Below are 24,847 nucleotides of genomic sequence, written 5' to 3' on the forward strand. Positions count from 1 at the left end.
AGCAAGCAGCCCATGACCTCCAAAAGTCAGCAGGCATTTGACCTAGTGCATTTTACAGACTTTTGCCAACAGGGAATGATACTTTGTCAAAGTCAACAACACCTCAAACTGATTAAGAGAAACTGGGAACAGGTCTGTGAGAAGGCAGAAGCAGAAAAATGACTGCCTGGGCTCTGCCAGGGAACACAGACTCCTGCTCTTCCTGAAGTGACTTTTGGAGACTTGGTGCTGTGGTTACTTCCTCATCAACGTTCTATTTCTTTTCTTTTATTAACACTCAGTCAAACGGATAATATAGTTTTTTTTTTTATTTTGTTGCAGAAAAACAGGAAAGCAACAATAAAAAAGATTGTTTAATTATATATACATACATAAAAATATTGATGCACTGAAAAACTGACTCTATATCACATACACACAGACACAGACTATATATATATATATATATATATATATATATATATATATATATATATATTTCCCTTGCATGCATGACAAATATAGTATGAATAATACATGAATTCTATACAGAATGATCTTCTGTAGTATTTTTAAAAACATTGTGTTTCTGTATAATTGAACACATGTCTACCTCATAACTTAATAAAGTGCTACAAAGATGAGGCATAAGTGCATGATTGTTTTAATGTCCCTTCTACTAAAGCCCCCTTTAGTTTGTCTTGTGGACACAGGTATAAAGGCTGCTAGCTCTTTCTATAACCCTCAAAGCTCATACTTCTGAAGAATTTCTGGACATCTCAGTGTAAGTTCTTAGAAAACTTTCTGCTTACTGAAGTTCTTATCGAAATGTTTGTCTTGGACAGTGTCCCCCTGTATCCACAGCCTGTGAATGGATGGATGTTCACACTTCTTAATGAGGTGTGCTGGCAGTCAGAGAAACTCCACAGCCTTCCAGGATATCTGAGTATTCCCCAAAGTTACCCAAATCTCACAGTTTTATAACACAGAAGTGGAGTTCTCAGAGTTTTTAATGTATTCTTTCATATCTGTGTGTCAGCTTTAAAATTTTTACCCAAAGCCACATACTTAATTGGCATTTTGTGTTTATACCAATGCATCACAAGTTTTCTGGAACATGGCTGTGAGTCTTGGGGCTGCATACCAACATCAGCAGCTGGGGACACAACTGGATTTGGAAGGAAACTTCAAGCCACAGCAAACCAACTGTGAGGGATCAGTGTCCATAGGGAGTTCAGTGAGGCAGCATTACCAATGCTGTGCAGTCTCACCCTGCTGTACTTTTTTCTCTTCTTATCTCAGCTGCTGACATGCCAGCTTGTGAAACACTGTCACCTCTGCTTCATGTGGAATGTTTCAGTGTCATTTGTCTTCCTGAGCTCTAAATTGGAAAAAAACAAAAACAAAAAGCGTTCCAAATTTTTAATTTAAGAGAACATGCCTCTTACTATCACACAGCTGTGAGCTCCCCTCCTATCTGACTGCATTTCACTGGCCCACACATCTCCCTGCAACAACCTGTAGACTACCTTCACCTGTCCATATCTTTCCCTAGCAATAGCCTATAGACATCCTCCTGTCTACAATGCTTCCTATCAACAACTCATATGCCACTTAACCTGTCCCCATATCTCCCCATCAACAAAGGGATCCTTCACCTGTTCACACCTCTCCCCACCAACAGTGTGACTACCTTCACCCATCCATACATCTCCCCACCAACAGTGTGACTGCCTTCATCTGTCCTCACCTCTTCCTATCAACAACGTGACCACTTCAACTGTCCACACTTTTCCCCACCAACAGTATATAGCCAGCTTTCACTTGTCCAGTGACTTAAGCCATACATTTGGAAGTAATTCTTTACATCCATGCTGTCCTCTCAGGGCATCTCTCTAAAGTAACCCTTCAATCTGGCTGTCTTTTTCTTCACAGGGCCTTAGATACTATCTTTTTACACGTCTCCTTTTCTTCACAAATAAAGGAACCCTAAGTCCTTTCTCAGAGGCAGCCTGCTCTCCAGCTCATCCTCCTTGTGATGCCAATGACTGCCATGAGAGTTGTCTCCCTGATTCTCACTCTTGTTTCCTAAAGAAGGAGTCACTTAGGATCCTTGGAAACACTGTGCTCTTTCTTTCAGAGCTTGCTTAGATGCTGGCGATGACTTATAGAAAAACATACCACAGCATCTAAGAAACATATTGCTGAAGATAAAGAAGATAGGGGATGCAAAGAAAAGTCTGAAGTGAGGGTGCATCCCACAGAAACTTGAACAATTGTTTGGGTTGGGGCCTAAGTGTCAACTGACTCGTACCATTGAAAACTAAGAAAGAAGCCTCCTTAGTACTTAACTTTACTAGTTTTGAGAGGTTAAAGCAAATTAAATATTAGTTCTGAGCTTGAGTGAAACGTGGTAGGTAGCCTAACATGGTGTTTGGGCCTCTGGATCAAAAATTCTACCTACCCATTAACACCCACGCCCTGTACAGAATCTTCGCTGATCCAACGTTTATGCTTTTCACCGAAGTCAGCAACTCAGTCTTCCTTCTACACACAGCCCCTTGTACTTGTCCCTCAGTTCCAGTAATTATGTTTTCTAAGTGCCAGGACCTGGGGTTCTCTGTCATCTAATTCAGGGAACACACACTTCTAAGCTCATTGTTGTACCCCATTAATAGCAGGACAAGTGAAAACATGTCTCCATGATATACAGTTGTCACCGAAATGTAAAAGAGTTGTATGTTAGCAACTCTTTTTGTTGTAAATAGGACAGAGACTGAGGCTGACTTTATGACCTAATCCTAATACTTTGATGTTTCCCAGCCAAGATGTGAGATGAATTGAATACAGCTCTCAATCATGTGCATCACAAAGCCAACCTAGTGCATTTGGGATTAATAGAAGAAGAGATAAATAGAGCTAGAAATACTTCTCCCAATACCCTGTTCCTGGTCCTCAGCACTCCACACATGCCAGGTTGCTTGCTGCTCTCAGGCTAAGAATGCTAGGAAAGCAGAACTTTCTCTGAATGAGCTCATTCTATGGCTGTAACTTACTTACATGGTAAACAAGTTTTGTCTATAAACAGAGCTCAGTCACAGCACTTTTCTTTCCTATTCATTTCTATTGGTTCCTCCACCCAAGACAGCGATCATGGAAAGTAACACATATCTTGCTGGTTTGTTTCCGTCCAAGTTCTTACCAAAAGCAATACAAATAAAGCAGATACTCCTCGCCAGTTTCTAGTGTTTTTCCTTCCCTGGATGAGCTCTCCTGCATCTTCCTTCATTCCAAGGATAGGCTATATAATTAGTTGCACATAATTCTTTGTACGTAATTCTTCCCCATTACAGTGGATATATGAATGAAAATTATAACCATGGAAAGATTAAAATGAAGAGGCTGCTTGAATAATCATTAAGATATGCAGAAGAGTTTGAAGGACATAGATAGACATCTGCTATATTAAAGCATGGACATTTTGTTTGTATTTATTTCTTTAGCATTACCTAACTTCTTCTGACTTATTGAGGGGACTTTGGACCACCATCACTGATTCAATCACTTTACTACTATACTTAGAAACATATGGAGTTATGCCTAAAGCTTTGCACATGCAATACAAACACTGTACTACTGAGCTACATCTAGCTACATCTCTAGCCCTTTATTGTGTGACACAGAATCTCACGATGTTTCCAAGGCTCATCTTGAACTCAAGATCCTCCTGCCTCTGTGTCTGGACTGCTGCATGTATATCACTGTGCTTGGCTTGCTGGCTTTTGACAGATGTAAAACTATCTTTTCAGCCAACATATACTATAGATAAAACCCTGCTTCATGATGAAAATCAATATTTTATCCACCAAGCCTTCAGCAAAGAAAAAAGCTAATTCTAATAATATATGAAATACTTTGGTGTTTCCCAGCCAACCTGTGAAGTTGAACTAAATTCGGCTTCATTTATCATCAAGGGCCATACATCACAGCTTGACTACACTTCCTAGTGGTTACATTTTGTTCTTGTCTCTACCTCCTTCCCTTTTCATAGACCATTTACTTAAAAGATTTATAAATTAATTCTGTTTCTCCTGTCTTATATATAAATCTTCTCTGCCCGATACAGGTTTCAAGCTCCAGAAGGGTCTCTCTCAAGGCCCTGGAGGTCATTTGATGAAATGCACTAAGTAAGGAAATTGGTTCTCCAGTACAAGTTTCAGTAAGAGGGAAGAGTCTTAACTGTAATCAACTAAACACCACTCAGCAGTCAGAAAGCTCGACTCCACTGACAACATGCCTCTATAGCTTCCCATAGGCTTCCAGTATATTAGGACTCTATTGAACTTACCTCATGCAGTGCAGACCATTCAATTTGCACTGTGAAGTTTTCTTTTCACAGCCCTCTAAAAGTTATATTGCCTTAGATGTTATAAAGGACTGAAAAAAAATTATCAGGTTTAGGCTGACAATCTAAGCTTAGGAGAAAGAAGGCTTGCTGGATAAATGCTTAATGCACAAGCTTGAGGATTGTTCTAGTTCTATTCCTGCCCCCAATCAAACACTCTGACCAAAGCAACCTGTAGAAAAAAAGGGTTTATTTGGTTTACACTTCAAGGTCTCAAGGTCATAATCAGTCACTGAGGGGTATCAGGCCAGGAACTGAAGGCAGGAGAAAAGATCCGTAGAGAGATGCTGTTTGTTGGTCCAAACAAATATTTGCTCCCAGGCTTGTACTTAACTGGCTTTCTTATAATTCAGGATCAAATACCTAGGGACCATGCCACCCAGAGTAGAATGGCTCTCCTGCCTCAATTATCAATCAAGTCAATGGGGAAGCCAATGTGATCTGGCCAATATCTCCAGAGTTACTCAGGTGAGTCTATGCTGTGGTAAGTTGAAAACTAAGGTAATTAGGGCAAAAGCTTAAGTCTAGATCCCCAGAACCTATACAAAATTCTATTTTGTCTGTGTGTAGTCTGCCTTAAAAAATAAGGTGGAGATTGATCAAGAAATTCACTTGTGTTGACCTCTGATATCCACAAGCATGTGTGTGTGTGTGTGTGAATGTATCTGCACACATGAATAACACACACATACACACACACAAAACCAATGAACCAATTTACCTTTTTATATTCTGTTGGCAGAATGGTCACAACAGTACAAAGGAGAAATCATAAAGAAAGTGAGTCTTCAGCCTAGTAACTTGCTGGAATGTCAACATTTTACACAGAATCACTTGGACAGTGAATGACTCAAAAATGAAAAGAAGGAGGGGGAAGACAAGAAGAAGAAGAGGAAGAAGAAGAAGAAGAAGAAGAAGAAGAAGAAGAAGAAGAAGAAGAGGAGGAGGAGGAGGAGGAGGAGGAGGAGGAGGAGGAGGAGGAGGAGGAGGAGGAGGAAGAGAAGGAGAGGGGGAGGGAAGAGAAGGAGAGGGGGAGGGGAAGGGGGAGAGGGAAAGGGGAGGGGAAGGGGGAGGGGGAGGGGGAAGGGGAGAGGGAGAGAGGGAGAGGGAAGAGAGGGAGAAGGAGAGGGAGAGGGAAGGGGGAGAGGGGGAGGTGGAGCAGGAAGGGGAGGGGAGGGGAGAGGGGGAGAGGGAGGGGGAAGAGGAGGGGAGAGGGAGAGGGAGAGGGAGAGGGAGAGGGAGAGGGAGAGGGAGAGGGAGAGGGAGAGGGAGAGGGAGAGGGAGAGGGAGAGGGAGAGGGAGAGGGAGAGGGAGAGGGAGAGGGAGAGGGAGAGGGAGAGGGAGAGGGAGAAGAGGAGGAGGAGGAGGAGGAGGAAGGTAAACACCTACCCATATGAAAATCAGCCTTGGTGTTTGCAGTAGAGACCAGAAGAGAGTAAAATTGTCATGAGTGTAGACAGCACAGGCATATAGTGACAGGTACCCACCAGCTTCCATTTGTGCATTTTCATTTTGCCTTTCACCATGACATTCTGTGTCCTATTAGGAATAAACACATCACAGGTCCTTGCTATTGGACCAATGTGGTACCCAGACACTCATGTATGTAAATGTTCTATCTGAAAATCCCAGCGGTCTCATTCAATACACTCAATATATGTCAGGTGCCATAGGACACGTGAAATGTGTCAAAAGGAACTGAGTGGCAGGATTCATGTTCAGTTTCCTTGTCATTCATTACTTCTCAAGGCCTGCTTCACACAAGTATGTACTCTTTCAACACTGTCTGCTGAGAGAAGTAGCCTGCCCATTATGATTTACTCATATTAATCTGAAAAGAAAAATAAAGAAGAAACCCCTCTTTTATGATGGCCCAAAAGTGACAGTCTCTTCAACAACTAAAGTAACTTACTTTTAACAAAGAGGCTCTTATGGCTGAGCACAACTTCAAGGCCTAGCATTGAGATTGCTTATAAAATTAATGCAAATATATAAGCATTCCCCACAGACTCTTTGAGAGTTCCAGTGTCTATACCCTGGAGTTAGAGAAGAGGATGCTGTTTGTAACACTTGCATTTGATTAATTCAACTTTCCTCAAAACTGCAGTTTCTCAGAACTAGCAAACCAGTAATTCTGTATTAGGGCTTCATGTAGTTCTGTGCATTCAGGTAAGGCAAACTAAGACTCACGATTCTGGAGTTGGAACAGTTAGCTTCCTATGACAGTTGCTAAAATATATGCAACATTTATCCTGTGACAGGCACAATTTTAGATATTGTTCATGTATTAGCTCATTTTTATCTCTTCCAAAATACTATATGGAACCCACTTTACAGATGGCTAGTTGAAGCCCAAAAGAAGTAGATTTCCTGAGAGTTCTTTGTTAGGAAAGGGGAGTATGATGTACCTCTCCTGAGCAATACTGTATCTCACACATAGCTCCACAGAGCCCTTTGTGTGAGAACTCACACATAAATCCCCATTTGGAGCACAGAAAACTGCTGTCCCAAAGAATGGATGTAGAAGTTGTTGAATGCAGTCTCACTCTTGAGTTTGTCTCTGGCCATGGTATCTCTTGTGACTAGATGAAAACAATTGCCCATAGCTTTTCATTATTTTCTCTTCCACCTGAAGCCAAGGTGGTACCCAGGTACTCAATGGATGTGTGAATATCGAGGCTGGGATGTGTTGATTAATATGACCCATCTTGAGTTCTGCCTCTTTCTTACAGTTTGTAAGTCTGTGATGGCATGGTGGTGGTGATGGGTGTTTCACAGAGGGTGACCACAGACAACCTGCTCCGAGATTTACCTCACCTTCTTTTCTACTCCCCCTGGTATACATGCCAAAGATCCATTCAGGTTGGCCCAATCCACAAAGGCAGTTTTCAAAATCCATAAAGTTGGGGAGCTGGAGGATCAGCCTATGCCTGGGGGGGGGGTAGGACTTGGAAGCTGAATATGGAATATTCAGACTACAAGAGAAAATCAAAACCCAGAGGCTACAGATGAGACATCAAAATCAGATCCCTTAGAAAATTCAATAGATAAAATGGGTTAATATTTTCCTATCAGAACTAAATATTTGCCGGGCGGTGGTGGCACACACCTTTAATCCCAGCACTTGGGAGGCAGAGGCAGGTGGTCTGAGTTCGCTTCTGAGTTCGAGGCTAGCCTGGTCTACAGAGTGAGTTCCAGGACAGCCAGAGCTACACAGAGAAACCCTGTCTATGAGCCAATATTATGCCATTCCATGTTACCACCGAAAACAAGTTATGTCACTTGAGTGTCCAAAATGTTGAAAAACTATACAATTGTATTACTGTAGTATTATACATACTTAAAATGCAATTTGTCTCTTGTTGATGTTACACAGAAGTAAAGATAGATAAGATAGATAGATAGATAGATAGATAGATAGATAGATAGATAGATAGATAGAGAGTGCTCTGGACTGGAGAATTTAAATACCTAGAGCAGGACACTTAAATGTGAACTGAATGTTCCTAACAAGCATACTAGTAGCTCCTGAAACACAGCCACATAAAGGAACTGTTAAAGTCATGCAGAAGTAGCTGGGAGAAACTGTTACTCTTCACATTTCAGTAATGAAGAAATTGAAGAGTAGAGTGGCTTCAGTATCTGGTCCAGGACTGTAGAGCCCACCGGCTGAGTACCAAGTCTGTAATTTTATCACACAGATACCCATGTCTGTAAAACCCTGTGTTGTTCATGCTTGGATAAATTCACCAACCTCTTCTTATCCCCACTTCCTCAGTTGCTAAGGATGTAAGTCAGTCCCAAACAATGAATGTAAAACACTTAGTTAATGTGTTAAGTCACAGAATGATGGGTGGAAGTCATTTATTTCTCTGTAAATGGTCCTGCAAAATGATTGATGTGTACTTGGCTGAGTACACATTGAGCAAAGACCTCACTTCCTTTCAATTGAGTGTTACATCAAACCTGAGTGCTCTTTCTCAGAGTTGAGGATGTGTCTATGAGTGCTCAAAATTTGTCCCATCAGTATGACTGCTAGAGAGACAGAGGGGATAAAAGCAATTGGTTTGACTAAGATAACCCAGAGAAGGTTATTTTAGTCATATGTAGGTATATATAGGAATAGATCTTCTGACTACAGTGCTGCTGCTTCTTTTGTGTCATGAATGCCTACTGTGCTTCCATTAACAGTACTATCTAGTCATTGTGAATAATGAGCACCCTGCAGTACATGGAATCCCACAGGTTTCTAGTTAGTCTACTATTTCACCCACATCTGTGAGATCTTTTGCTGCAACAGCAGTCTGTCTGCGAAATCTTTTTGTGTTAAGGGTAAGTACGTTGCTCATTCTCCAGTCCAGTCCAAGAGTTAGACATCATTTGGGCTGATGGTGCATTCCTGCTTCTCTGTCCCTTGCCCTAAAGACATGTTTTGGAGAGTTCCCACCCCTGGTCTGCACCCTAGAGTGTGAATCAAACCTGGATGCATGACTAAAAGAAACCACAGCAGAAGACCTGAAGCCATCAGGAAGAGAGCAAAGAATCCAAACACTTGCCGTGGAAAGACCACTGAGATGCTGGGGTTGCTTGCCATGGGCATCACTTATCTGAGATGCCTCAGTGCACCTTAAGATATAAAGCCACCCTCCATTACCTGACTGTCGTTTCTCCAGCTGCTAGCACTTTGGCTCTCCACTTGCTATCTCTTTATTTCTGCTACCCTTTTAGTCTGAAATGTCACCCATATTATCATCCAAGTAACTCTTCCTCTAGGGTGTCCTGGAGTCCTACATCAGCCCCTCCCAGGAAGTTCACTGTGACACTTTCTATAATAATTTGTTTTTCAAATATTCAATATTTATCAAATTACTGAACTATTTATGTCAGGGTTTAATATTAAATAATGATTACCCATCATAACAAACACTGGGGTGATTGTGATGAGGATAACAACATCATCCTTCTCCTGGTGGAGTTATGGTCCAACCAACAACTGCCAAACCCATGTGTTAGTCCCTGCCCCCTACTACACTCAGCAGCCAGCTTCTCAAGACACAGGTCATAGTTAGCACCTCCAAAAGACAGAATTGTCTTCTACAGAAGAAGTTCTCAATTTTACTTGTCAATTAATGAGGCAACAACTGAGTTCGTGCTCCTAAATTCTACCATAAATCAACCTTGACCTTTTGAGGAACATCAAAATATAACAACAGTACTTCCTTTCCTGGAATAAAAAATAGACACAGGTTACATAAATGCTGCTATTCACACATGTATTTTAGAGAAAGTCTTAGTGAGTCAGGTTTACCCCACAGCCGTTTTATCAGTGAGAAGGAACCAGGGAAAGCTTTCTTCTCTGCCTTCCTCAGGCCCCGGGGAGAGACAAATGCTGGCTTTACTGGGCCTTATCTCTGGTCTGATATTTCGACTCTGGTGACTGAGAAGAACTATCTTCTACCTTCAATGAAACCTTAAAGTTCACAGCCTGATCTATACACCCTTGCAGGGTTTTATGGTTTATTTATCACTGTCTGAAACAATTCATGGTTTCATTTCACTTTTTCTAGTTTCTCCATGGAATCTAAGGGGATAATTACTCCTGAACCCTCAGAGCCATAACAACCAACTGTGACTGGGCATGAGTCCAGATGTTTGTGCTATTTTGGTTAGTGAGTTGTTGTTTATGCCACTGGTCAATGAGCTGATGACGTTGACTAGAGATTTCTTAATTATTTGGGATTGTTTTTTCTTTAAAATAGTCCATAATGGTAAAACAATCTTATACTTACCATGTTGGTATAACCACTTCTTTCTTCCGACAGCTAGTTACTCTAGATAATTTATAGTTAAGATGTCTATGAGGAGTACGTAAATATAGTTGACAACCATCTAGTTCTCAGCAGAATATTCTTCCTTGTAAAAGCCTTCTGAGTTTAACCTAATAGCATTTGGATTTTGATGTAACCTAGCACTCACAACTATATGCCAACATGTGTGCACACATACCACACACATCCTTGCATACACATTCTTGAACATACCTCTACACACACCTATATACCTATATACACAGCTACACGCACCTATACTCACATCTATACACACACACACACACATATACACACCCTCACATATACCTGTACATAGCTGCACATGCACATCTACACATACATATACATATGCTTGCATACATCCACACACAGCTTTACTTTAGAGTGCTTGCTGAAGACAGCAGAGGCTAGAACTTTACCTTGTCACTTGGCAGATAAAATTTATCAAGATGAACTTGGCCTGTGGCAAGGAGTGATATATACATCACTAGAATATGCTCTGGAGTCTACACTATGCTCTTCTTTTTTTTTTTTTCCAGATATGGTATTCAACAGTAAAGCTCCAAGCTTCATTCACAATGATCAAAACATACAATTAGCTGATATGTCCATAGTTATTTACAAAAAATGGTTGTAACTGAAGATTGTCATAGTTAGCAATATAAGCCAGACCCAGAGAAAGAATTGTTATTTTTTTTAAGTGTGGGAATTTAGAAAAAGAAAAGGGACAGGAAGTAAAAGGGAGACTATCAGGGCTTTTGAAAAGGAAATGGCAAAGGGTGGGTAAGGAAGACCAATGAAGGATGTGAGGATGGAAATATCATAACAAACCCCCTCACTACTGTCTTCAAAAGAAACTAACATAGCTTGATCATAAGCCTGACTGGAAATCCCAAAATATTTAAATAGTATACGACTCAGCTAAGCAACATGGAGACAAAATGATATATACTGCTAATGCAGGAGGGGAAAGAAAGAGTTGGAGGATGTCTGCAATTCAGATAAGCTGGTCTGCCAACCCAGGTAGGTTGTGTTTGCCAACTCCTGAAGCAAGCAGATGAAACCGTGTAAAGGAACACTTGAGCTCTTCCACACACCCCTACAGGAATGATGTAGTTCTTCCATACATACCATAGAAAACCTTCTGGATTTTAAAGCTAAATTGCCAGTAAGAATTTAGTCTTGGAATAGTTTTAGCTCTTGGTGGGTGTAGCTACTTTTCTGATACCATGATAAAACACTATGGCCAAAAGCCATATAGGTAAGCAAAGGTTTGTTTTACTTTACAGTTTCAGAGGGGACATAGTCCATCATGGTAGAGCAGGCATGGCAGTAGGAGCCTGAAACTGGCCAATTATGTTTTGTCTGCACAGGAAGAAGAAAGAGAACAGGAAGTGATGTCAGGCTATAAACTCTCAAATCCTTCCAACCCTAGTAACAACTCCAGCAAAGCTCCTCTCCCCTGAGAGTTCATAATGTCCTTAAACAATGCAAGCAAGTAGAAACCAAGTATTCAGACACGTAAACATTTGAGAGAAATCTTGTATTCAAAAACCAATAGTGGGCTAGTTCAAGGAGAACTGGTGAAAATTTTCTTAAAATTTAAATCACAAAGTGGAAGATCTTGAAGGCCTTGTGTTGGATTTGGTTTTGTTCTTAGCTCCTTGTATGGCTTTATTGTGTTTGTTTGTTTGTTTTTTCTCCATAGACTAGATCTCTCCAGCAGTCTCAGTTCATATTCCTTAGAAACGTAAGGGCACTTTCACTGGAATTTTTCTGTGTTTACATTTAGAATGGGAAACACACATGAAGACAAAAGCCAAAGGGCTGTCAGTAGTTGTGAGCTATCATTCCCTAGCTAAAGTTCCAACACTTACAGAGAATGACAGATGAATGAAAACCTGAGGCCCATATCAATGCCCAGTCTGAAGACAAAAGGTTAGGGCAGAAAAAGGCTGACTTCAGTAAGGGAAACAATGCTGGGGAATCTCTGACAAGGCACAATTACTCACACCCAATATCATTCCCAGTCTAGAAATACGATGATTTTATTTTCTTTGTGGTAAATAGATGTTTAAAGACACTCAGAGAAGGTCAATCCAGCTGCACCAATTTTTGCATCTTCATTAGCTACATGTGGGGCCAAATCCTCCTGCTTCCTGAGTGCCTGCCTCCTTCCACCTCCACTTCAAGGAAACCTGAGACATGTAAACAAAGTACTATAAAAGTCTAGAGGGACTGGTTCTATGTGCAGATCAACTCCTGCCCGCCCAAAAGCAGAACTTAGTGCAATATGAAAATAGTCCCTCCCCAAAATGGTTTCTTGAAGAATCATCTGTGTTTGACTTTTTCTCTGTCCCTTCAATTGCCTAAATTTTATCACATCAACCTAGTCTCTCAGTCTTAATTTTGTTAAGCTTTTGGATTTGATTCGATTTTTACTGTGAAGTCATATCTTATAAAAGTGATTTAATCAGGAAAATGATAATTTTATGTAATTATGAATAGTATCAGAGTTTTCCTTTTCACATTATTTGTGTATTTGAGCACAAACAGCATGATTGTGAATATATTACATTTCTGAGCTTGTATATGTCCATGTTGTAGACATCACTTGATTCTTTTTAATGATCCAGTAACTTAAAAAAAATGTATTATGTTGTCAACAGGGGTGTGTTATTCTTTAAAAGGAAACCATAATAATCAGTATAAAATATTAGAACAGGATTCACAAGTCTACATTTACAGGAAAAAATGCAGGTAATAGAAAGGAAAAACATACTTGGCATCCAAGACATAGCACAGTGATGGGAACTGGCACAGGAACCTCTGGGAAGCTCCTCCTCTTCCTTAAGAACATGCAAACATCCTTACTGTCTTACCAAATGATATCTTATACCCATACCACCACCACCACCACCACCACCACCACCACCACCACCACCACCACTACCCCAAAGCTCAGTTACAGAAGAGGGGATGGGAAGATTGTTAGAGCCAAATTACAATGAAGAACTATGAAATACTATCTTGGGTGTGCTATAGCTTGTTTATGCTGCTGAGAGAAATTCTATGATTAAAAGGAATATTTGTGGAGGAAAGGGTTTATTTTGTCTTGTACTTTGAAATCCCAGTTCATCACTGAAGAATATCATGGCAGGAAATCATGGTAGGAATAGAAGCAGAAAACATCGAGGAACACTGTTTCCTGGCTTGCCCTTCAACTCACACTCAGCTAGCTTTCTTGTATAGCTTAGAATACCTGCCTAGGGATAGTGCCACATTGAACTGGGCTTTCTAGATCAATTAACAATCAGGAAAATGCCTCATAGATATATCTACAAACCAATCTGACCAAAACCATTCACCATTTGAGGTCTCTTCTTCTCAAGTGGGTCAGAATGACAATAAAATTAATCAGGATACGGATGTAGCATAGCCATGACATTCAAGAACTTATAGGTAATAGTTGCTTGCATAGAACCAACAAAATACTGCACCAGTAAATATTCAGCCATAGATGAGGAAACAATTCATAAGATTCCTTTCTTCTTCAGGGAGATAAAGACAGTGAAGGGCGGATGGAGGAGAAGAAATCACTGTCTTCAGTGATGTAGCTATTAGTCAGTTACTCATGGTCTAGTCACTACCTTCATTCCCATGGCTGTGTGGGTAGGCCTTGTCAATCCAGATAGGTCAGAAAGCAAACTCAGAAACAAAACAAAAGACATGAAAGTTTGAGACTTGTTAGGAGGAAGTAGAGTAGGGAGGAGAGAATAGTGTGACCAGAATGTCTTATACATGAATATTAAATTGCCCAAGACACGCTGGGCGGTGGTGGCACACGCCTTTAATATCCCAGCACTTGGGAGGCAGAGACAGGTGGATTTCTGAGTTCGAGGCCAGCCTGGTCTACAGAGTGAGTTCCAGGACAGCAGGACAGCCAGGGCTACACAGAGAAACCCTGTCTCGAAAAACCAAAAAAAAAAAAAAAAAAAAAAAAAAAAAATTGCCTAAGAACAAATTAGTAATAAAGAAATTGCCCAAGAACAAATTAGTAATGAAAACACTCCTGGGCCATAGATCAAACTGCTTTCTCTGGGCACTTGAGAGCTTCAGGAAGAGACACTCCTCACAGTAAGCAACAACTACCATCTAAAGCATGGGCCAGGCAGGAGGTCAGGACAACTGGGGTTTTTAGAAAGCATTCCAAGCCCTTTCAACATTTTGATGTTGAGGATACAAAGGTCAGTGATTCTACAGGGAAAGAGACAAACCCCAGGCATCCACATCAGCCACTGGTCTCTGAAACACTCACTCTCGAGGTGCGATGCATCCACATTTCTTCTTGTACTGCATGTATGGTGCTCTCAACATTACCATCCAAGTTTGTACAGAACAGCTCACCAAGCTATAAACAAGGATTCTCAAGTCTAAAGTTTCGAAGTCTTCTACAATTTTCCTCAAATCTCCAAACAGTAAGTTCTGTCAAAATAATACCCCACTCCTAGTACCAACTTGTCTTAGAATTTCTATTCCTGTGATGAAACACCAAAAACAAAAGCAAGTTAGGGAGGAAACAGCTCAGTTGGCTTCTATTTCCACATTATTGCCCATCACTGAAGGAAGACAGGATAAGAAACCAGGCATAGCAGGAACTTTGAGGCAAGAGCTGATGCAGAGGTCATGGAGGAGTTTTACTTATTGGGTTGTTCATCCTGGCTGCTTAAGCAGCTTTCATATAGAACCCAGGACCCTTAACCCCAGGGAAGGCACCACTCAAAATGGTCTGGGCCCTCCTCCATCAATTACTAATTAAGAAAATACCCTAAAGCCAGATTTTATGGATGCATTTTCGCAATCGAGATTTCTTCCTTTCAGATGACTTTAGCCTGTGACAATTTGACACAATAAAAATACCCAGGACAAACCCTGAAATTGGGTTGCTCACAGACAAGCTATTTTTTTTCCTCCCTTGTTGAGAGATGGCTCAGCGGATAAGAGCACTGACTGGTCTTCCAGAGGTCCTGAGTTCAATTCCAGCAACCACATGGTAGCTCACAACCATCTCTGTAATGGGATCTGATACATTCTTCTGGTGTGTGTCTAAAGACAGCTACAGTGTACTCACATAAATAAAAAATAATAATAAATCTTTAAAAAAAGTCAAGACAATTCTTCAAAGATAGGCCAACCTTATCTAGGTAATCTTTCATCCAGTCTCTTCTCTGAGAATATTCTAAGTTATGACAAATTTACATTTAAAAATAATCCCAACAGGTGGTGAGATGGAAGCCAATACAGACATGCATAACAATGCAACCTGACAACTTGTTCACTTCAAAGACTTCGAATTTTACTTATAAAGCACAGAATTCACAGGTCAGGAGCCACTGGAGTCCATGGGTAGTCAACTTCCCCTATTGCTGTTTGTCTGCAGGAGGAATGCAGAGTACAGGGCACATACCTGTAATACCAGCAACTGAGAGGTAGAGATGCGGGGGGTGGGGGGGGGATTATAAATTCAAGTACAGCCTGAACTATATAGCAAGACAGCAAAAGCTCCATCTCAAAATAAAAGTTTCAGGAACAATAGCAAATCCATGAGGGCCATTCATGTCAAAACGGGGCTCCTCCCACTTTTGTGCATGCTTTGACACGTGCAGGACAGATGTGTCTTTTCCTCCATGTTGGATTTCCTTCAGCAGATGCTTACACTAAAGATAGCAAAATATTAATATTCTTGCATTGGTATTGGGGAAAGCTCAGGGACACTGTATTATTTCCAGTATTTTCTGCAGCATTTGAAATATTTACTGTGTTCAGCATACCGTCCTTCTGCCAGGCAAGTCTGTTGTAGCTCTCCTGCCATGACAGCAGCCGTAAGTCTAGATGCTCCTGAAATTGAAATCATAGCTTCATTCTCTCTTCCCTAACCCTAAGTTCCTTGTGATTTGTGAACCAGTCCTAGCGGTATAAGGTTTATTGTAGGAGAAAAGTGGTAATATGTATTACTCAGCTACCATCTGGTTTAGTGCCCTTATATGGGAATCTCTTTGAATGAATAAGTTCAAGGTCTGGTTTGAAGAAGTAAGATTTCTCTATTCCTGTTAACTTTCTGGGAGGATGATGCAGTGCTGTGTAAGGAGAAGGATCTTGGCAGCATTGCTTATGCTGAGGATAATTAAGCTGTATAATTTTATGGTTTAATAAATGTTCAGTGAATTGAATTTTCAGTTGAAAGGATCATGGGACCTGTGCTCCTGGCCATGATGATTTAGTTTGCAATGGTAGATCACTCTCACAGAGAATAATAATATACATCTAAATATGGGAAGGGAAAGCTTGGAGGCATTTGGGAGCAAATAGGACTATCAGGACTCATGGAGCAAAGATGCTGAAGAAGAAAGCAGGGAAGGGGTCAGAAATGAGCCTTCCTTGAATGAATGCCTTCTACCTTGGCTCATGCTAGTTTTAGGCCCAGACTGAGCAATGGTGAACAGAAGCATGGCTAGAAGCATAGGATGTATCTAACAAGCACGGTAGTAGGGCCAGGATCTCTGAACCTGAGGACATGGTGAGGGATAAGGAGCAGTTTCTGTAGAGATAACATCCAAATGTCTTCAGATACTTATGGAGGACATTTTGCTATAACTTTTAAATTGTTTAAAATTCATATACCTAGCAAGTCTACCCTGAAAGAAAACGTAGATTCTTACAAATAAACCATAGAGACCTGTTAGCTTATTTCCAACAGCTATGACAAGCCTGAAAGACAATGGCCTTTTAAAATACTGCTGCAAAATCATCACTAGAAAATAATTTATGATATTAACTCTCACATGTTTAAATTTTTTCCTTTATAGGCTAATAAAGAACTATTTACATTTTCAGATGCCAAAAATTAAAATAATGTGTTGATTCTAAGATGGAGACCTGAACATACAAAACAGAAGAGTGAGGGAAAGTTACTGTGTAACACCAATTTTAGGTTTTTGTTTGTTTTGATTTGCTTTTTTGTTTGTTTATTTTTTGTTTTTAACTTTTTATTAGTTCATATTGGATTTCATACCATGTACTTCAATCTCAGTCATTTCTCTTTCCCCTCATACCCACCATCCACCCTTACAACCACCCAACCTGCCCCACAACAAAGAACAAAAAACCCTCATTGTGGAATCTGTAGTATGTCAGTGTCCCAGAGTGCCAGTACACCCTTTTGTCCATACTTCTTTACTTCCAAATGTTCATTGCGATGAGGTATTGTGCTCATTGCAATTGAGGCCTCTGCTTCTGCCACTCGATCAATACTGGAACCTCACTGGGACTCCTTTAGTATATCCAGTTGTCATTGTCCTGTGTTGTGGAGATCCTGTAGTTTGGGATCTGCAGAACAAGCACTTCAGCAGTTCATCCATGGTGTAGATGTTGGAGTGGGCCACCTCAAAGCCCTGAATCTGGGCCTGAGGGGTATCTGAGCTGGTTAGCCCACTGGCTCTTATGTTTTCAGGGCCTGCTCACCAGAAACTCCTGCAACTAGAAGCAGCTCTACCCTTCTGCCCAAGCATGGTGCAGGACCCACTTTCCTGAGTGTTTCAGCTGCTGAGGGATCAGAACATTTTTCCTGCTGTCATGACCCAGGGACCAGATCTCCTGCCTGCCATAGATGGCAAGTCATCAGTGAGAGGAGGAGGAGGGCATCTCTCCCTAGTCCATGCCACCACACAGCAGACAAGAGATGGGGCTCACCCTCCTGTGCTCACATTGTTAGGACAAGCTCATTTGCAATGCCCACATGCAGAGCCAGTTCTTCTGTGCTGTCCAGTTGAGGTTTATGGCCTGATCTCCCAAGTGCTGCAGATGAGGAACAGGGACATCTCTTCTGCTCTCCTGACCCCAGAACCAGGTCTCCCATCTGTGGAACATGGCAAGAAGGGAGGAGGGAGGAAGTTTTCTCTCCATCATTCATGGCACTGCACAGGAGATGAGTGGCAAGTCCAACTCTCCCATACTTATATTCTGGGGGACAGCTCACCCACAACTCTCGCAATGTTCAGGAACTGTCCTTCCAAATATTGTAGCTAGCTAGGGATGGCGTCAGCTCTTCTGCGTTCATGCTCCAGGGCCAGCTGTCCCATTATGCCCAAGTGAGGGGTGGGGCCAGTTCTGCTCAGCCCTCAGACATCAACATGTCGCTGGGCAGCAGCACAGACCAGAGATATCCACCTGGCCTTTAGAGATAATAGCACTGTTGCTGCAAGGCCACAGACCCACACATGGCTCAAGGTGGCAGCAAATGCCAGGAACCTACCATGACTCCAGCTGCCATTAGGCTGTTCCTCACTACCCTCAAGTTCTAGTTCCACCTCTCTTCTCTTCGTTATGCCAATGATCTTCTGTTTCTCTCTCTCTCTCTCTCTCTCTCTCTCTCATCATTTCCCCACCACTTACTCGCTTCTCTTAATTGTGCCCACAGTCTCTGGATGTCTGAAATGTCTGAGGTCATCTTAGAAGTGGCCTTAGGAGTGCAATGCCCTGCTAAGTGCATTTTGGCACCCAGGAGGGGTCATCTCAAACATGGTTTGTGGTCTGTACCCACCAGGCCTGTAAGGTGTCAGACCTGTGGTCATCTCAGGCTAGTTCCCTGTCTGATCCTCATGGCAATGGCATTGGTCAGGTGGTCATCTCAGGCTAATTCCCTGTCTGGTCCTCACGACACTGGCATTGATCTGGTGGTCTTCTCAGGCTCACTTTCTTCCAGGGAATGTTAGGCTACTCATCATTCAGATGTCCAAGTGTCAGAACACTAGTGGTACACATAGTGTCTCTTCTCTCTGTCACCTACTGATGTACATGTAACACAGCAGCCACATCTGCAATGCCTCTAGGAACAGTTGCTTTGTTTTGTTTTTAAAGTCATGATTTGCTTCATACCAAGAATAAATTGAAACCCTTGAGTCCATCTGACTGTATTATACAGCAGGTCTTCAAAAATAAGTCAATAATAAGTAGGAGCCAGATCAGTAACCCCTGCTCTGCACAAATGAAGGTGAAGCTGTTCTATGTGAGGAATCTACCTTCTCAAGCCTTTAGATTACACTTCTTCTTGTAAACTAACATTGATAACCACAGATGCATCTACCCATGCAACTTGAGGACAGCATATGCTACAAATATTCAAGAACATCCATGTGTTTTTGCAAACCCTGCAAAATAAATGAATCCAACTCAATGCCAAAAATATTAAAAAGAAAAAGCTAGATTATACAAACCCACGCTCATGATTAAAAGGATGATCTAAAGAATTTGGATGTCTCTAGATTGGCACATAGTTAAGTACAATCTCAGCTGATACCTGGTTGGATATTTCTTTTAACTTCTTAGAAATCTCATTCAAAGCTTACATATAAGAGTATAAATGTCAACATAACTAAAATGATCCTAGAGGGCAAAGAAAGCCAGAAGAGTCACACAAGGAGTTGTCAAGCCCTATTGAAACTATCTGAGAAGCTTCCTTCTCAAGGGGGAAAAAATCCCAAATACAGTGATGGAGCTCACACTTGTAAATTGCATATATAATTATAAATAACAAATCATGCATCATAACATTAACCACTATTCAAAAAGCACTACTAGACAGCTGGAAAGCCCACATGATGAGGATCAAGGGAGAGTGGACCTAGATGGGATTTCAAGACAATGGAGGAAGCAAAGCCATTTAATAAACCTGTGAAAATCTATAACTCAACAGAAACCATTATGAATTAAATATTAAAGCACAGAACTTCCTTTCATTAAAGATATCATTAAAAGTGTGAGAATCCAACCCTTTAAGGAAGGATAACATATTTAAAGTTAAATATCCAAGAGAGGGTTCATATAGAGAAGGGATATCTTTGAAATAAAAGAGAGAAAGTCTGGTTATTGATAAGAAAAGATTTGCAAAAAAAAAAAAAAAATGCTTAATAGTTCACCCCAGAAGATCCACAGCCCATAAACACACAAAGAGATGCTCAATCTCATTAACAATCATGAAGACAACCTTCCTGTTGCCTAAGTTGACTCATGATGTAAGTCATTAGCTCATGTGTACACATAAACACACACATAAAACTTAATTATATGTTCACAAATAAATGTGAACTTCTCAGATAGGAGCTCAATGAGGAAACAATTAGAGGACCACTGAATTTATTGGGCAAACTCACAGAAATATGGATGAGGGGTTATTTTCTGGAGCATGGGTGAATCCAAGGCAGCTGCATCACCAAAAAGCCCTCCCCAGCAAGGGGGAAAACTCAGGAAAGCTGGATCCCAAGTGTTGACTGTCTAGCTTTCAGGAAACTTGGCTGGTTGGAGATTCTCTTCTTCCTAGCAATTGTTACTGCTTATTTAACCTTGGAGAGAAGCCTTGTGAACCTTGTAAGTTTCAGGAGCCTCCTGAGATCTATGAGTTTCATTTATTTCTCCAGTATTAAGAAGATTTCTCTTTAGAAGATGATGTTCCAATTTGGAAGGCATAACTCTACCAGACACATGTACCAGAATATCCTAGTAGTGCTGTTTGTTGTGGCCACAAGAAATAATAATTTTAGAAAATCCAAAATGACTCAGGTGTTTAGCAAGAATAGGACGAATAAATTAATTGTATTTTTAATAAAATGTAACACATTCAGCAATGAAAATAACCCAATCAATGGAAACAAACGACATATAAAATTTTGAATAAGTTAAAACAGACAAAAGAGGGCACATTTTATAATTCAATTTATGTTTTTAAAAGTTGAAAGTGAATATGATCAGTGGTTGTAGAGGTGGAGACGGTGGTTACTGTCTGAGAGTCAGCAGTGCAAAGATTCAAGTGATTAGCACTGAGGGTCTTTGATTTGTTTTTCCTTACATATCAGAGGATTTCTTATTATTTGTTTTATGAAAATTCATCAAGCTATACACTTAGGAAATGAGCAATGTTAGAACCAACATTTTACTTCAGTGGAACTAAAAACAAATGAGTTTTGAGCCTGGCATAGTTCTGTGGGTAAGAGTGCTTGCCACCAAGACTGATGACCGGAGTTTAATCCCCAGATCCCACACCATGGAAGGAGAGAACCAGTTCTAATAGGTTGCCTTTTACGTCCACACATGAACTGTAGCACACATCCTTTCACACACTCATGTATGTGCACGCATGTGCACACACACACACACACACACACACACAAAGTACAATAAAGATATCCATGTTGAAGATGGAAGCTTCCTTTTTATCCATGGCAACTGAACACAATTAAGGGGAATATTTCTGTTGATAAAAGATTCTATGGACCATTAAAGGCAGGAAATAAATTAATAAAAAATGAGAGCAGGCAAATATGCTCCAATATTGAAGATTTATCTAAACTCTCCATACTCTGTAATCTCGGAATAGTCTACACTTTCATTATGACAAAATGCTGAAAGATGGCATGCACTTGGTTACAAATACTATTTAGCTTTGGTTCAACCTCAGCATTACCTTCTGTTAACTTCTATTTTGAGCCAAACAAAAACAAACAAACAAACAAATCTTCCTGGGACTCTCCCAGGTAGGAGAGGGATTGTGCTTGGAACTACAGAAGTCACAGCAGCCGATTCCAAAGTAAATTGGCCAGGATGCTATAAATATGGAAGCATGTTTAGATTTTGGGAAAGGGAATTCATGAACATTTTTATTATGGCTTCTAATTCAACTTGCATAGTGATTTCTACAAAGTGTTTCAATCACCAGGTAATTCAAGTCACTGAAGCTTGCCTATGTTGGTACATCCTCTGAACACAATGACATTTATCCAAATTCTTGCAGAAGAAGTAGGGGGAAGGTTTTCCAAATATATATTTCTGATACATAAATTAGACAGTTGCTTCTCCAAAGCAATCTAACATTTATAGGCACTTTGACACAGTATTGAATAGATAGGTTTGGATGGCTGGACAAGTATTCCTGCCAATGACAGGGCAGTGCAAAATGCTAAATTGTTCAGGAACAGCAGGCGTGCACACTTCCAATCGTGGCATCTGACCATCAAAAGGGTGAAAAGGTACACCACATGCCAAACAGGCTCCTGCTGCCCAAATGGCCTTTAGAAATCCCACTGCAGAATAAATTATTTAAGCATTCTCAAGCTGGCTGGCTGTTACAGTAATTACCAGGCACACACAGTATCTCGAATGCAACTTCAAAGTACTTTAGTTCATATTCTGTCATAGGGGGCTCTGTTATAGTGGCCTCCAGTGTTGACCAGAGAAGAATGACCTTTTGTGTTTTTCTACTGGGCAACTCTTTCCATAATGTTTATCACTTCAGTGGGATGAGTCAGACCTGGAGAAGGGGGTGACCATTTTTGATAGAACAAAAGGAAATGGAAGCGTAGCTCTTGGCTACTGAATGGTCACCTAATTGAAAAGACTTCCCGGTGATCGACAAATGTTTTACCCTCAAAATAACCTTCTAAAAGCATCATTAGAATACTAGTTGATAATTCCATATCAGATAATTTTTGTTGTTGTTTTAAGGTACTTATGAAGGTAACATTTTGAGCAAGGTTCACTTTTTCAGTAGATACCAGTTTCTGGAGAAACTTGTCTCATTGGTTTCTCTGTGCTGGAGCCATTTTCCTGAGTTGGCAACTAACAAGCATTTTATACAGTCCACTTGGTATGTTTAAATTACATTTACAACCTTGTTGTTTAATTCAAGTGAGTTGGGGATAGTTGAAGGAAGCCTACCATATGACACTGGAGAAAGACCTAAGCTTTGAAGAGTTCAGTAGTGTCCAATACCTGCCTCCAGCTGTGTATCCTTGGGAAGTCACTGTCTCAAGACCTAAAGGTTCAGCTGTGTGTATTGTCTATGCCTGGAATACTAGCACCTGAAAGAAAAATCCTTCAGAGTTCAAAAACATCCATAGATACACAGCATTTTCAACCTATGTTTATATCATTTTAACCTGGATTGTATAAGACGCTGTCTCAAAATAAATAAAAAATAACTAATTCATAAACTCTAAATGTCCATTTTTCCCTTTGCTAAATAAGAGGGCTGAACTCATTGCACAGGTTTGGAACTGCTTGTAATTATTTCGTGATCTAACCAGTGAGGGCTAAGGTGACCACACAGAGGATAATGTGAAGGAGTACAGCAATTCTCTTGGATCAGGGTAATGTGTGCAGATTGCTGAAACCTTCTCGTGAGTAGGGTCTTCTTTCCTTTCATCTTGTGCATGGCAATAAGTCACAGTGGCTGATCCTCTACGGTCTCTGACTGGGAATGCTCAGACAGGTCCTAGTCATTGACAGGACAGACAGAACAAGGCCATCTCTAAAACAATCAGAGGGGCATGTCCCTGCCTTAAGAAAAATGGTGGTCTTAGTTCAACCTCAGACTTGGGCATGTTATTCTCCTATATGGCCAAGCAAAAAAGACATCTTTTGGAAGAAATAGGACAGTTGAGTCAGCCTGGCTCAACACATGTGTGTCTTTGCTATTGGCCCACCATGGTATCACCTTTACCAAGCAGCCCTCTTTCCATCTTCACAGCACCCTCTGCTGTGAAATATCTTCTTTCCAGTTGCTTCTCAAGATCATTTTCCATATTGTGGCCAAATTTGGGACTATGAGGTTGGAGCACAATACAATTTGCTTCTTTTACCTGCCCAGATACAGTTGTGGGGGCCAAAGAGGAACTTGGAAAGATGCTGGACATCTTAGTGGGAATAATTCAGTTCCTGTTGAATTAAGCTCTCCTGTTTCCTGTTGATAGAGTTTTGTGCCAGATTACACAATAGAGGCTAGAAATAAGCCAAGTCAGATGAAAAAAAAAATAGAAGGGCTAGCAGAGATAAACCCAAATCATGGCAATTTGGTAATTAACTCACAAATCCCTTCTCTCAATTAACAGAATAAATCCAGAGTGTTTACAAGACATCTATTAGACTCCATGGATACAAATGTAAGCTATAACCTTTGCCATCAAGGACACGTTCATTTAAAAGAATGGCATGGTGTGTGAGTCTGTGTCTGTGTCTGTGTCTGTGTCTGTGTCTGTGTCTGTGTCTGTGTCTGTGTCTGTGTCTGTGTCTGTGTCTGTGTGTGCTCACATGTGCATGCACATGCATATGTATCATTCATTTTTTCTTCAACTGTTCAATGTAGAAGGCTAAACACCTGTACTTTCTTAGTTATCATACTGAGTATTTAGCAAAGATAAGCAGCTGTCCTCATAGTCTAACCAGCAGTAGCAAGATGAAGTATTTGGTTAGTAGATGGATGTCTAACACAGCTACAATGGTGAAAACTCTAAAACCATTAGCAACAGTGTGCTGGCCACTTGAAACATACTGGCAAACAAGACACACAAGAACAAAGCTTTCATGGAGTTCTCTCAGGGCTCAAATAAAGATGGAAAAATTATTATAGATGTTGGTAGTGCTGAAGTGAGCACCAATAAATATCATTAATGATGAGTGCCTAGCCTTGATGATTAGGTCATCACATGCCAAGCAGGGTGCTTTCTTGTTTTTTTGTTTGTTTGTTTTTTTTTTTTTTTTTGAATCTACAGAAACTAAGGAGCTTATTAATGTACCTGCTTTGTGA

At 40.7% G+C, this 24,847-nt stretch overlaps 1 non-coding gene across 1 annotated transcript; it reads right to left on the reverse strand.

Moving 5' to 3' along the window:
* Positions 1–18,978: 18,978 nt before the first annotated feature.
* Positions 18,979–19,110, reverse strand: LOC117706410 (small nucleolar RNA SNORA17). The gene has a single exon (XR_004606518.1). It is a non-coding gene; the product is annotated as a small nucleolar RNA SNORA17 (small nucleolar RNA).
* Between the last annotated feature and the right edge of the window lie 5,737 nt (positions 19,111–24,847).

This window comes from Arvicanthis niloticus, chromosome 3 (assembly GCF_011762505.2).
Source record: "Arvicanthis niloticus isolate mArvNil1 chromosome 3, mArvNil1.pat.X, whole genome shotgun sequence".
NCBI lineage: Eukaryota > Metazoa > Chordata > Mammalia > Rodentia > Muridae > Arvicanthis > Arvicanthis niloticus.